Raw genomic sequence first — 14,460 nt, forward strand, 5'->3', positions numbered from 1 at the left:
ACCTGCAAACTCAATTTCCCTGCACAAGAATACGGGGTAAACCGTTGTGGAATGACACGTTATGGGTTCGTAGCGCTAACCGCTACACCACCGCTCCCCACTAATCAACTCGCGCACGCATCAACCACCACCACCACCACACAAACCCTTCTCTCGCCGTGACGACTAAACAACATCGGCATCGCTCGTGCAAACTCAACGAAGTGTGCCCTTTAACAACCACAACGTTCAACACTCGACGCGTTGAAATGTATATAAGGCGTCGTTTGGTCGAAGTATTAGGTTCTGATTACATACCGTGTCAACCCATACGGTTCATACCCCGTATTCTTGCACAGGGAAATTGAGTTTGCAGGTACATACGGCGTACAGCCGTTTCAATAGGGGCGTCAACAAAAACATGTGTCTTTGTGTTTCTGTCCTTGTGATGGTGAATTTGTAGGATGAACGTTGAGATTTATAGGGGGACGGGGTGAGTAATTAGGTCTAAATTTGTCTGTAATAAGGTAGGGCACTGATAAGGGGTTGACAGGTCTGTAGTGGTGACTGTAGTGGTGAGTGTACACGTGGTGAGTGTAGTGGTGAGTGCACTTGCTAGCGATGAGTGTAGTGGTGAGTGTAGTGGTGAGTGTACACGTGGTGAGTCTAGTGGTGAGTGTACACGTGGTGAGTGTAGTGGTGAGTGTAGTGGTGAGTGTACACATGGTGAGTGTAGTGGTGAGTGTAGTGGTGAGTGTACACGTGGTGAGTCTAGTGGTGAGTGTAGTGGTGAGTGTACACATGGTGAGTGTAGTGGTGAGTGTAGTGGTGAGTGTACACATGGTGAGTGTAGTAGTGAGTGTAGTGGTGAGTGTACACGTGGTGAGTGTAGTGGTGAGTGTACACGTGGTGAGTGTAGTGGTGAGTGCACTTGCTAGCGATGAGTGTAGTGGTGAGTGTAGTAGTGAGTGTACACGTGGTGAGTGTACACGTGGTGAGTGTAGTGGTGAGTGTAGTGGTGAGTATAGTGGTGAGTGTAGTGGTGAGTGTAGTGGTGAGTGTACACGTGGTGAGTGTAGTGGTGAGTGTAGTGGTGAGTATAGTGGTGAGTGTAGTGGTGAGTGTACACGTGGTGAGTGTAGTGGTGAGTGTAGTGGTGAGTGTACACGTGGTGAGTGTAGTGGTGAGTGTAGTGGTGAGTGTACACATGGTGAGTGTAGTGGTGAGTGTAGTGGTGAGTGTACACGTGGTGAGTGTAGTGGTGAGTGTACACGTGGTGAGTGTACACGTGGTGAGTGTAGTGGTGAGTGTAGTGGTGAGTGTAGTGGTGAGTGTACACGTGGTGAGTGTAGTGGTGAGTGTAGTGGTGAGTATAGTGGTGAGTGTACACGTGGTGAGTGTAGTGGTGAGTGTAGTGGTGAGTGTACACGTGGTGAGTGTACACGTGGTGAGTGTAGTGGTGAGTGTAGTGGTGAGTGTACACGTGGTGAGTGTACACGTGGTGAGTGTAGTGGTGAGTGTAGTGGTGAGTGTAGTGGTGAGTGTACACGTGGTGAGTGTAGTGGTGAGTGTAGTGGTGAGTGTAGTGGTGAGTGTACACGTGGTGAGTGTAGTGGTGAGTGCACTTGCTAGCGATGAGTGCAGTAGTGGTGATTGTCTATTCGTTTGTGTTTCTCCCTTACGATGATGACTTCGTAAGATGAACGTTGAGATTTATGCGGGGCACGGGGTCACCAATAAGGTCTAAATTGGTCAGGGCGCTGATAAGGGGCTCACAGGTTACACAATTAAAACGCATCGCACATTGTGCTATTCTGTTCAGCAGCAGCAGCTCAGGCGACTCTGGTCTAGAGGTGACGTCACCTCGAGATCCGCGGCCCCCAGGGCAGATCTGGTGCACAACTCAGAGGCAAATAGTAATAGGTTTTTACCCTTTCAACTGGTACAAAAACTGCATATCATTATCATCATAATCAGAGCTGTTCCTTTTTGTTTGCATTTTGACTGCTTGTGTTGTGGTTATTGCAAACACGATGCCTTGTATAAAGGTGTCAGTTTTTGTACCAGCTGAAAGAGTAAAAACCTATTATTATATTTTGCCACTGGTAAAGGAGACGTCTCATAGTGTACATGCTTACTCAGAGGCGAATGTTGACGACGGACGCTCATGTTGACGCGTGCGCAGGCATCAAACATCCTCGATGTACGTTTTGCGATTGTTGGGAGTTGCATTATGCTCGAGTTTCGATGTGGTCATTCAACAACGTGCTTGTGCAATACGCTAGCAACAGCACAGCACGGTACATAGGACAACATACAAATCTTATGCATGTAAATAAATAGGCCGTTTTAAAAAATAAAATACGTATATTTAAAAAAAATGTATAATAAAATAACGTGTATTTTTTGCTCGGCGTGTCTATTTTAAAGTGGGGCCGAGGGTGTTGCGAGTTTGAGATGTTATTCCAGTAAAAATAATAACGACACGCCCGTTCACGCACACACCGACTCCCTCAATCTCAACGCACGAAGACGCGAAGCCTGTAACAGTGCACGCACACACACACACAAAGATACCCCAACGCCGTTATAGCCTTACACCGTTGGGGCAAGTGCTGTTAGCGAGCACCTATTAAGGCAGGCACGGCACACGGCCGGGGTGGGTGACCAGCACCACGCCCGCATGCGCGTCCGGCCGTCTTTGTCTCTCCGAGTGGCGATGCCTACTGCAACACCGCACCAGGTTACGCATTCGAGGCCTAGTCGACCGAGCGGGGGAGGCCCTGGAGCGTTTGTTCAGATCATCGCTAGCGCCGGTATTGGTGGCCGTGAGTGGTGGATCGAACTCGGGTCACCGGGTTCGTAGCGCAGCACATGGTGACCGCAGTGCCACCGCTCCCCACACACATGAACACGGCCACCCTGTAACTCAAGATGTTGCCATTAAAAAGCCCGGGTCTTCAATAGTCTGTCATCAGCAGGGTTCGGATACATTGGGATGTTTGGGCAATTCCTTTATTTTTTATTATTGTATACCCCAGTATAATGTAAACGTTCGGTCAACGTTGGGCAAACGTTGGCATGGTGATTGGAACAACATTGGCATGGTGGTTGGATCAACGTTGCATGTTGACTGGGGTAAGGAGTTGTTTTTCCTGTGTACAATGACGCCCACAACAATCAGACCTCTCTCAACGCCCACCAATTGCCTCCCTCCAATGCTGCAAATAAACACACACACACACGCGTCCACCTTGCCCTAAGTTGTCCACTGCCTCTCTCTCTCTCTGCGTTGTTGTTATTACGATTCGTCAACAAGGCCGAGCAAGTCCCAAATCACAGAGGGAATTACGTAACCACGTTAGGCAGATCCTCCAGCAATCGCTGTGCTCGAGAAATATACGCCGACACAGACGAACACAGGCGCGCACACACGCACACACACACACGCGATCACCCTCCTCTGTACGGTGTGCCTGTTACAGTTAAACAAACACGACACACATATATATAACATTGAACGAATCAAAAGGCATGCTTGTTTTTTGCAGATCATCCAACATAAGGCTGCATGCAAATTCTCGACAGCACCGTTCATAACATACCACGTTACATGGGATATGCTACATTGTCCAAACACATGATTTGCAATAACAGTAACAGTGATAAAAAAAAACAACCCAACCCACTACGTCAGTCACGATAATAATCGATGTGGTGGCGATGGTGCTAAAATAGCACGTGAATTTTAACGCACGTTAGATAAAAATAACCGCGTTCGCGATACGAGCATCACTTACCAGCAGACGTGCGACTTATGGTGACCGAATCAGCCATGGCGAGTGCTGTCCGCGGTGCTGAATGCGGGCGACGCCCATATACCACCAGTCTCCCTCTCGTCCCCGCTCCCTCTCTCCCTCTCTCTCGCTCGCTCGCTGTCTCTCTCCTGGGTCTATTTCTCTTCTGGCTCTTCCCCGACTCTCTCCCTCTCTCTCTCACACACACACAGCCACTGCCGAGCGCACAGATTAGCCCGCCGGCGTGTCGCTGGTTCTGCGTGCGTGCCCTTGGGTTGTGATGCTGGCGATGAGCAGCGTGGGGTGTGAGCAAACTGCGATGAGAGATGATGGGGATGATGGTGATGATGATGATGTGATGGGATGGAAGCGAGAGATGGTGTCGAGGCTGCGGCGTGACGAGAGACGGCGGTGAGGGAGGCCGCCCAGAGCCCTGGGATGAGGGATGACTCCGGACGAGTGAGCTTTGATGATGACGAGGAGCAGGCGGAGACGGTCAGACGAGGGAGCAGTGGATGAGGTCACCGTCGTGGCTACGAGTTGCGATGGATCGGCTATGAGGAGCACTGCGAGCAGTGATGAGAAGAGGAGATCTGTGGAGGAGAGCCTGGATGAGAGTGATTCTCTCTCTCTCTGCCTTCACCCACAAACCCCCACTCGTCACCACCGAAAACCGCCTCCCAGCCTGCCGCGCATGCGCCCTAGCGGCCACTCGGCTTATAAACACACGCAGATGGACGTTTCGTGTTAATTTATTATATACGAGGACTGTTATTTTGTTCGCTATAAATTGTCCACTTACCGGACATTATCGGTGGCTATCCGGACTGTGTATAGCACCTTTTGCAAAGCTGATTTAAAAAAAATGAAAAATAAGAGAGAGAGCTTCGTTGAGTCTCAGGACTCGTTTTGAGGAGGATGGATAACGTCTTGTCACATGGCCTTTTTTTGTTGTTGTTCGGAAGGTTTGGCGATTGCCCCGAATGCGAGTTTCGCTTCATTGGCGCGGTTAACGGCAGCTCCCGCCAGTGCCGCATTATCGTAGTAGAAAAAGTAGCTACTACATATGTATACCCTAGTATAATGTAGTAGCTACTACTACTACATATGTAGTAGCTACTACTACTACTACATATGTAGTAGCTACTACTAGATTGTATATAGCTACGGGCCCCGCACTTTCAAGGGCCCCGCGCTAAATGCGTTCAAGCTGTCAATTCCGGTTCAGTGATTCTGCACTTGCTCTATTACTACAGTACTATACCGCCTTAATTTTTTGCAAAAGACTGGGTGTTTAAGGTTAGCGATTTGTCGTATCATCTGGCTGTATAGAAAATGAATAAATACAATTACTTTACTATGCAAGTAAAAAAATGTGTTTTTATATTTACGTGTTTTAAAAAAAATGTAGGGCCTCTTTATCGCAACATATTCTACAGGCCCGCAACTACCTGAATCCGGGCACTGGCTCCCGCAGAAACCCAGCGTGGCGCTCTGCACGAGCGGTTAGGGGCTGTCCATAAATGACGTCACCCGATTTTGGACGATTTTTGACCCCCCCCCATCGTCATACGGCGTCACAAAAAGTCAGACCCCCCCCCCCTCAAATATGCCATCACAAAACTCTGCCCCCCCCCCCAAACATATTTCTATTTTGAAAATAAAACATGCTTCAAATCGCTTTAAACTATTGTCATTGTAGTGCGTATTTAATGTGCCGCTGCACTCTGATGTTGTAGGAGAAAAACATTTATTAAAAAGTCTATTTAATTAAGTAGAACGTGTTGTCTATATTTATTAAAAGTTACGCATTTTGATGTGACGTCACATTTCTCAACCCCCCCCCCCCCTCGTCACACATCGTCACAAATGTCTGACCCCCCCCCCAGGTGCGTGACGTCATTTAGGGACGGCCCCATACGACGACTCAGCACCGTCGCCTCTTGGCGCGACCACGCTGACAAACATCCGGGTCGAGCTGCGGCCCCCCCCCCCCCCGTTGGGCACTCGTTCGAGAATTAGCGATGTTCAACAGCAACAACAGCAACAACAACAACAGCAACAACAACAACAGCAACAGCAACAACAGCAACAACAACAGCAACAACAGCAACAACAGCACAACACAAAGATCCTGCTCAGCTTCGGAGATCGTAGCTCTTGGCAGGAGGAGCTCTGCACACCTCAAGGCAGCAGTAACCCGTGGCTTGGTGAGGCTGCTGCTGCTGCTGCTGCAGCGACGTTGGCTGTGATGCATAACCAACACCAAAGGCCGTAATTATAATATATATTGGGACAAAGATCCCCCGTGTAGCCTTAACAGACTGTAGGGGCAAGTGCTGTTAGCGAGCACCTATGAAGGCCGGAACGGCACACGAGGGGGTGGGTGGCCAGCACCACGCCCGACCGCCTTTGTCTCCCTAGCGGCGATGTTTACACACCGCACCAGGTAGTCATTTGAGGTTGAGTCGACCTAGGGGAGGCCCAGGACCGGTTCAGATAATCATCGTCACTGGTGTTCGCCGCTCCTGCATCCTTCGCTTGACATCGCCGCTCAAAATGGTCTCCTGTACCTGGCACCGCTGATGAGACGCGCTCGATTTGAAAAGCGAGTCACACAATTTCGATTTAAAGCTTCTTTCGTGACTGCAGGGATTCATCTTCTTGGTTCTTTCGGTAAAGTCACGTAGAAGGGAAATAATAAAATAATAAAAATAAAACATAATAAAATAATTATCACGACGTTTCGGCCACAACGCAAGCAGCCGTCCTCAGGTGTAGAACAGGTCTGTCGAGAGGACGGCTGCTTGCGTTGTGGCCGAAACGTCGTGATAATTATTTTATTATGTTTTATTTTTATTATTTTATTATTTCCCTTCTACGTGACTTTACTGAAAGAACCAAAAAGACGAGTCCCACAAGTTTGTTCGCGTTATCACGAATGCTGCTGATGCTGCTGATGCTGCTGATGCTGCTGATGCTGCTGATGCTGCTGATGCTGCTGATGCTGCTGATGCTGCTGATGCTGCTGATGCTGCTGATGCTGCTGATGCTGCTGATGCTGCTGATGCTGCTGATGCTGCTGATGCTGCTGATGCTGCTGATGCTGCTGATGCTGCTGATGCTGCTGATGCTGCTGATGCTGCTGATGCTGCTGATAAAAAAACGGACTCCCCAGAAGGTTGTGCGGGTTCATGGGGTGGGGGTGTGTTAAGACATACTTTGACGCTGTATATTTTTACGTGGAGTGACAAGTAAATGGAAGGAGACACAATCGTGCCCTTAAATACCTCTACGATGACAACGACGCTTAACTGTGTGTTTGCGTTACGTCTTGGCTTTGGATTTGCTCAAATCGCCCCACTCATGAAAAGGCACGGCTTTGTGCTCGGTGGTGCTGCTGGTGACGATGCAGTGTTGAGTGAGCGCATTCCAATGTTGTACTCTACTATTCTCCTACGCCTATGCTCGCCGCCTTCACCAACCCGCACTGACCGGCGTGGTGGTGGTGGTGGTGTGAGGTCAAATAACCGCCACGACCGAACGCCGTGGTGGGGGGGGAGACCAGTGCCGGATAAAGCCAAGTGCGGGGCCTGTAGCATTATGCTACAAAGGGGCCTCTAAAATAAAATAAAAAACATAAATATTAAGACAAATGTTTAACTTGCATAGTAAAGTAATTGTATTTTTTCATTCGCTAAACAGCAAGATAATACGACAAATCGCGAACCTTAAACACCCAGTCGTTCATGAACGTTGAAGGCAGTATAATACTATAGTAATAGAGCAAGTGCAGAATCACTGACACGGAATTGATAGCTTGAAAGCACGCGGGGCCCGTAGCATATGTAGCTACTTTTGCTACGAGGATAATCCGGCACTGGGGGAGACCCTCATCCAGCAGTGGATTGAGTTTTTTCTGTACACGGACACAGTGTTGAACAGAGGGGGGGGCAGCGGGGGGAGCGCTTGCACAATGGTGAGCGAACGGTCACACGGACCCGGTGACCTGAGTTTGATTTCCATCCACACGGACCCGGTGACCTGAGTTTGATTTCCATCCACACGGACCCGGTGACCCGAGTTCGATTTCCATCCACACGGACCCGGTGACCTGAGTTTGATTTCCATCCACACGGACCCGGTGACCCGAGTTTGATTTCCAGCTCGTTCGGCTCTCGCCATCAGTGGCGAGTGATATCCGAAGCATTACTGCACCGTCCGGCACTGGCAGGCGCGGTGAAGTACAGTAAATAAAATAAACACCTTCATGACCCACGCAGCATAGGCGGGGGAGGGGATTTCATCCAGCAGTGGATTGATAGAGGGCTGTCAACGATTTTTGTTCATTGCTAGGGAATTGCGTTGATCTTGTTTTAGTTAGGATTTTGTAGGGCGCTTTTGTCAAAGCGCCCTACAAGATGTATAAATGGTACAGTAGTCATTGGCTGATGGTGGAAAAGAAATGGGGTTTGAATGTTGGGGAGGGGAAGGGATGGCAAGGAAGGGTGATGATAGGGGAAGGGCGAGGCGAGGTGAGGAAGGGTGGTGATAGGGGAAGGGCGAGGCGAGGTGAGGAAGGGTGGTGAGGAAGGGTGATGATAGGGGAAGGGCGAGGCGAGGTGAGGAAGGGTGGTGAGGAAGGGTGATGATAGGGGAAGGGCGAGGCGAGGTGAGGAGGGGTGGCGAGGGAGGGTGATGATAGGGGAAGGGCGAGGCGAGGTGAGGAGGGGTGGCGAGGGAGGGTGATGATAGGGGAAGGGCGAGGCGAGGTGAGGAAGGGGGAGTTTGGTTAATCTTTTAACGATGACAGGAAGTAGTAGATGGATACGCTATACCACCATCAACATCATCATGATGATGGTAAAGTGCCGGGCACGAGACAATGCAGCGTGGGAACACGCATTCGGGAACGTCAGCGAAAACAGCCGTCCAGCAATCCATCTCCGTCACCTGCGTACATCCTAACTGAACTGGTGGCGGGCTTGAATGTCCGGCGGCGTGGCCAAACACATAAATATAACGCAAATATTTGATGAACAAGAGCTTTCGGGAACCGCTCCACGACGCTTCCAGTCTCGATGTTAACCTTCAAGAGACACTGACGTCTTGTGAACAGTCCCAAAGGCGTCACGTCATTTACAATTTGTAAATGGCTGCTAATCGTCATTCGTAATTAATTGCAATGACGTAATTGTAAATTTCAGATCGCAATGCTGTCATTGTCATTGTATAGTTGACTCCCAGGTCTGCTACACAAAGAACACAATTGAGTTATTTCAAGGTCGTAGCCATGGATATATAAAAAAATGTACTAACACATTCTTTTTTTACAATAATGTCTAATAGTGTATTGTATTACATTGCTCTGTTTTTATTTTTTACTTTTTCTTGTTTCATTGTATGTAATGACAGAGATTAGGGATTTATAAAGTACAACCATAACCACAATCATATAAACATAAATCTATGCATTGTTATATGAAGACAAGTCCAGATATTGTGGCCAAGGTTTAGCACATTTTTATTTACATAGCATAGAATAACAAAAAAATGTTTATATCAATATATTGGGGGGGGGGGGGGACATTTATAATTACGGTCTTGCGTTATTATCATGAACACTGCCTAATTGTTACAATGTGTGCGTGTGTGTAGAGGGACGCGGGAATGGACCTCTTTATTTTCACGTCTGCTTTATATTTGTAGTTTGCAATGTCTCTCTCTGTGGTGGCGTGGATTTTTCTCAGTCTTCCGGTTTTCCCCTCCACATTTAGAAAAATGCGTTTAGACTCTTTGGCTGGAATACATTTCAAAGTGATGAGCCAATTCGTTATCATTTGTGCTCGCCAGGTCGCTTCTGAACCAGCTATAAATAGCTCAGTGGGCCTTATCTGGTAAACTACAAAGTGTATCGTTTATATTCTCTCAGGCCTCTTCCTCTGCCGTGGCAGATGGCCAACAGAACGAGCATCAGCTCTCCGCTATCTTTACGGGTTGTCCCACGTGTTGTCTGGGATGATGTCCGACGTTTCGCTCCACGCGCTGGGAGATTGTTGAGCTCTTTCAGGAACTGACTTTTTGTTGTTGCCTTTTTGGAGAAGCTCCCAGCACGTGGAGGTGAAACATCAGACACGATATCGAACAGGCGGTGCCATACGAACACACACACGCGCCCTCACACACACAGACACAACAACAACAACAACCGCCATTCGCCACTAAGTGGCGGTGACGTCACCACGACGCTTGTGCCAGGCCAAGTGCACCTTGAGGCCACGTGAAGTGTCGAACGCCCGCTGGCATGAGGTCACGGGGCAGACCCAGCAGGTGCCACGGGTCGACTGACCGAGATGACCGAGATGACTGGCTGATGCACCACCTGTGCCCCCTACTGTGCCAGACACGCGCACTCACTCACACACAGACACACGCACTCACTCACACACAGACACACGCACTCACTCACACACAGACACACGCACTCACTCACACACAGACACACGCACTCACTCACACACAGACACACGCACTCACTCACACACAGACACACGCACTCACTCACACACAGACACACGCACTCACTCACACACAGACACACGCACTCACTCACACACAGACACACGCACTCACTCACACACAGACACACGCACTCACTCACACACAGACACACGCACTCACTCACACACAGACACACGCACTCACTCACACACAGACACACGCACTCACTCACACACAGACACACGCACTCACTCACACACAGACACACGCACTCACTCACACACAGACACACACACTCACTCACACACACGCGATAGAGCTACACAGAACCGCGAACACCTTCGCGAGTAGTTTCATGCGTAGGAGTTTAACGGGAGCGGTGTTTGGAGGGTTGTGAGACCCCCTCCCCACCGAGTTTACGCAGCCAGATGAGCTTCAATTGGTGACAATGATGCCGCAGCAAGCCAATGGGACCCTGGGAAACTCGTCGCATTACCACCAAAAGGCAGATGGCACAACGCTGGGGAGGGGGCTGTGGCGTATTGCTCGGTGCTCTGCCAGCCACCAACCACCGCATGACATGACACGAGAGTTCCGAATGAAAACTCCCGCATGTTGGCCCAAGGGATGGAACCACGCGAACGAGGGCAGTCCAGTCCACTCGTGTACCGCGATAGAGCAAAGGAAGCGATTGGGGAAAATGGGGAAAAAATGTAAGAGCGCAACTCTGGAGGTCAAGGCGTTTGACCTTCAAACTCGAGATGGAAAGGGGTCATGGTGCCGCATGGCGACATCAACGGCACTGGACACGACGACTGTTGACCTTGATCGTCAAGTGAAGGTCAACGGCCCTGACGCCAACAGCAAAAAGGGCCGAGTGACCATCCCTTTAACATACTTAATTTGGAGCTTTCGTGACTGCAGGAATTACTCTTTGGTTCTTTCGGTAAAGAAATTAGCATGCCACTCATTGAGATGCTAATTTCTCTAACCCCTCCCTCTCTCTCCGCCCCCTCTCTCTATTTAAGGCCTCGACACAGAGACGTGGTTTCTCTGTGTGCCTATGTACGTCTCTCTCTCTCTCTATGTATCTCTGTGATATCTGTCTGCTTATATGTCTGTCTATATGTCTCTGGTTCTGTGTTTGATCTCTCTCTCAAATTTAGCATTCTCAGGAAGAACGTAATCAACCAGGTAGGGTGTTGACTGTTATGTTATCCGACTCTCTGTTGTATTACATTACATTTCTAAAGTATACTAGAATTGTGTTTCTATTTCATTTATACCTGACGACGATTGCTTGTGTTGCAATCGAAACGTCGTATGCTAGTATTTAATTTATTATTTTCTCTTTATACGTGATTTTACCGAAAGAACCAGTCATCCCTTTAACCCCAACCGTAAAAGCCCAGCGCGCGCGTCTGGTCGAATGGCACCAGCATTGATGTGTGCGACGCGTTTTCAGACCGCGTTCATTCAGCACCGCCGGCCGTCCCGGCGAGACTCGTGACCGTCACCACCGACAGAACTCCCCCCCCACCCCCCCGGGCCTCCAACCCTCACTCAGTGCAACCTTTGGGGACTGGCTGACTGCCACGCCAACGTTGCAGGGGCTTGCGGTACCGATGGCCGACAGCCCATCGCTCCTCGGCACGAGCGCTTGATAAGAGTGCAACAACAACAGCAGAACACACCAGCCGTGGCCAAGTGTTCGTAGTCAGTCGACCCGTGGCACCTGCTGGGTCTGCCCCGTGACCTCCTCCTGCCAGCGGGCGTTCGACACTTCACGTGGTAGCCTCAAGGTGCACATGGCCTGGCACAAGCGTCGTGGTGACGTCACCACCACTTAGTGGCGAATGGCGGTTGTTGTTGTTGTGTGTGCGTTGCACCTCGTGGTTGACACTCGCCTTAGACGAGGCTATGACCCCCCCCCCCCACTTCACCGACCTCTCTGGACACGCAGATGACCCCGCTGCTTGACCCCAGGGCACTTTTGCACGAACCGCCACGCGCCAACAACAACGCATCTCCCGCGACAGCTGTGCGGACCACTCACTGGCCACGCGGCCTTTCAGCAGCAGCAGCAGCAGTAGCCCGTTTGGGGGCCCCCACACGGTTGGGTAACCCACTGCTGCCGAGCTCGCAGGCCTTCAAAGTCAGTGCGTAATGACGGCCCTGGTGCCGTTCCCCACACACCACCACCATCCAACGGCCGGTCTCACGCTGCCACGTCTAAATGTCACGCCATTCGGCCACGCCGCATTAAACCACGACGCAAAGCCGACAGGGGTCCGTGCCGCGTGAAGCGCGCCGCAGTGGCGATAGTTATCAAGAGCGCAGTCGGTGCAACTGCACACCAGGGCACATGGGCCGCAGCAGCAAGGGGGGGAGGGGGCCCAGGTGAATATGCAGAGGACACAAACTGGGTGAGAGGCGGGGAGAGGACGAGGGGCTGGCTAAGCGCGATGACAGACGCACAGTTGGGATTGCCCGATTTTGTTTAATGAAGAACTCGCATACGGACGGACGCACGCGCACGCACGCGCGTGCACGTACACACAGAATTAGACTTCTCTCTGGTGCGCGCGTCCGACTAACACGACGCGCTGTTACCTTTAGAACGCGCGCGGCCGCGCAGTGCGAAACTGTACAGGTCAGTTGCGATGCTTAAAAACCAAAGCGTGTCATTTTCGACTACAAAACGCGACGGAACTGCAGGCACGATTTTTTTTTTCCCCTTCCGTTTATATATTTTTGTTTACAAAAATGCCGATAGTTTACCTACCTGGAACCTCCACCCCCCCTCCCTCTCTCCCTCCCCCCACATCTCCTATATCTGTACATTAAGAGTGTGAATTACGTGCTGGGCTAGAGGTCAGATCGGTGGGGGGGGGGGGGATACAGCGCTTTCACTCAGGTGGAAATCGCCGAAGGTGAACCGGGCGAATCTCACCCAGATGCTGTTAGGCACGTAACGGAACCGTCGACTTGAATCGTGAATCTTACGGGACGCCGGGCACGGCAGGTGCAAAGCGTCGGAACCGCTGCGGGGAATCATCGGAGGCGCGCGCGCGCGCGCACCAAAAAGCACCCCTCGGGCTGACGCAGAGCGCCAGCTGTGAGTGGCGGGCTCAACGAGCGAGAACGGACGAAGACGACGACGCGATGGACCGCGACGATAGGTCGTGTGGCAACGATTGTGACGATTCGTCGTTGGGAGTAGTGGGGCGAGACGGGGGGGGGGGGTGAAGCGTTACGTGTCTAAGAGGTAACGCAGGGAAGAAGGGGGGGGAGGCACCACCACGTCCGTGTCGCAATCTCCCAGCACGAGACAATTTTAGCGACCGCGTACTGCCGGCAAATGCTTCGTTAACACGGACAAAATAATCGACACACCACCCCCCCCCTCCTCCCCCCGTTCATTTACATTGTTATTCATTCATAAATTCTCACCCAGATGCTAATGTTTTACCTACGTGACTTTACCGAAAACAACCTAAGAATATGAATCCTTGCAGTCACGAAAGCTTCAAATCTAGAATTCATAAATTCGTTCAACGTTTGAGCGTTTAAATACATAAATTACTAAATTAAGACCACCGCCTTGCTGCGTGCGAGCGCGTTTCAATTCGAGGAGGCGATGATCTGCGATTTGCGAGGAACGGATTCAATGACGGCAGGATTGAGTTTGGAGTTAAGCCAAGTTTAGATCTGAACGTAAGCTTAGTTCCAACTCCAATACACCTCAACCCCCCCACCCCCAGCTCATTATCTTGATTGAACTCGTAGCGTTGATTTAAAAAGGGGACCACTAATGTAATCTACATTCATAACAGGGTGGGGATTTATATATCTATTTTACAACAGTGCTCAGGGTTGTGTCAAGTCTTTCGTGTTCGGTGAGATGCGCAAGTCTCGGTCTGTATACATGCGATTGTCCTTTGAAAATTGAGATCAAATTTCAACTAAAAAATGTTGCTTTACGGGACTTGACGGTCATCTGAATAAATAAGCACGAGTGTGGAGCCGGGACTGGGAATTCATTCTGTTGATCAAACGATTTGATACAAAAACAAGTATAACCCGTAAAAACAAAGTTTTTCACTATAAATCCTTTATATGCGTGGCGGATAGAGTCCTCTCGTCCTCTGGCTTGAGATGGCTGCCACCTATGGGTCAGATG

This window comes from Lampetra planeri, chromosome 59 (genome assembly GCF_965212315.1).
Source record: "Lampetra planeri chromosome 59, kcLamPlan1.2.h2, whole genome shotgun sequence".
Taxonomy (NCBI): domain Eukaryota; kingdom Metazoa; phylum Chordata; class Hyperoartia; order Petromyzontiformes; family Petromyzontidae; genus Lampetra; species Lampetra planeri.